The sequence below is a fragment of the Mandrillus leucophaeus genome, unplaced genomic scaffold (genome assembly GCF_000951045.1).
Source record: "Mandrillus leucophaeus isolate KB7577 unplaced genomic scaffold, Mleu.le_1.0 Scaffold1440, whole genome shotgun sequence".
NCBI lineage: Eukaryota > Metazoa > Chordata > Mammalia > Primates > Cercopithecidae > Mandrillus > Mandrillus leucophaeus.
In genome coordinates, this window is record NW_012101411.1 from 109,688 (window position 1) to 110,910 (window position 1,223).

At 48.6% G+C, this 1,223-nt stretch overlaps 1 long non-coding RNA gene across 1 annotated transcript; it reads right to left on the reverse strand.

The window, feature by feature from the left end:
• Positions 1-304: 304 nt before the first annotated feature.
• Positions 305-1,129, reverse strand: LOC105535300. The gene is made up of 3 exons (XR_001005408.1): positions 1,090-1,129; positions 901-947; positions 305-733 (listed from the first exon to the last, which is right to left on the reverse strand). It is a non-coding gene; the product is annotated as an uncharacterized LOC105535300 (long non-coding RNA).
• Between the last annotated feature and the right edge of the window lie 94 nt (positions 1,130-1,223).

Below are 1,223 nucleotides of genomic sequence, written 5' to 3' on the forward strand. Positions count from 1 at the left end.
GATGGAAAATACAATCCAGGAAAGAGCCCTGGGAGGAGGGCAAGATCTGGACAGGTCTGAACATTTATCTCTTGATAACAGAAGGAGATTTGTATGCAGGGACCGCCCTAGGTGACATCCAACTCCCTGTGATCACAGGTCTTGGTGGGACAAGGTTCTACTGAACGGCCAAGGACAATAAAGGAGCAAAGATGACTCAGCCAAGCAGTGACCACATAAAGCCCGTGGTGGCCGGAACACACACTGGGCACAGTCCCATCTACTCTCCTCCCCTGCAACAAATCAGCACAAGAAACAAGTGGACTCTGGAAGGTTCTCATGTCTTCCATTTATTTTGTCTCTCAAATTTCAGGAATCTTCTCCTTTAATTAACTCATCAACCTCTCATGGCAAGAATTTGAAAAAGTAAATTTATACTCAGGTTCTAATTTTAATAGGGAAGGAAGAAGTTACAGCTCAGTGCACCATGAAGTTGAGACAGAGATAGAGATATCCCAGCCCCACCTCCCTGGAACAGGAAAGATAAATGGGGGGGAAACACAGGTCAGCGTGGGGAAGAGGGTCATGGTGGACACGGGGATGGGGTGTTCTCCCCACCTCCTCACATTATGCCTACAGGAACACAGACACATTCAGGTGCCTTTGCAGAAAGAAAGTCAGGGTTTTTCAAGTCACAAAGAGAAGGCGTGAACAAATCTTGCCTCTCAGTCCCACACAAGGCAGCTGTCTCACACTATAGAAAAAATATTCATGAACAAATTCACATCCGTCACAGTGAGGAGTGACACTTTAAACAGCCCATCACATGCTCAATACATCCAAGTCAAAGAAACCCCACAGCACAGCTGCGTCCACTGTTCCCCCAACACCCCCCACACATCAGGCCCCCCAGGGTCTCACCTTTAAAGCCGTGAGAGACACATCAGAACCTTGGGCACTGTCACTGCCTGGAGGAGAACAAGAACAGGACCTGGTCAGACCCCTCTGGAGATGCGGCTAGAGGAAGAACTGTGGGGTTAGTGAGCTCCCCCCTGGGCTCCCAACCACAATATCCCAAGGATCTCAGGGATCAGCCTCCTTCATACTTACTTGCAGCCTGAGAGTAGCTCCCGCCTTATCTATCTATGAGAAGAAAATGTCCTGTGAGATATCAGAAAGGAGTCAGGGCCATAAGGTCCTACAGGAATCTCCTAGTCTTGGACCCCAGAGAAGTTTCCAGAAAT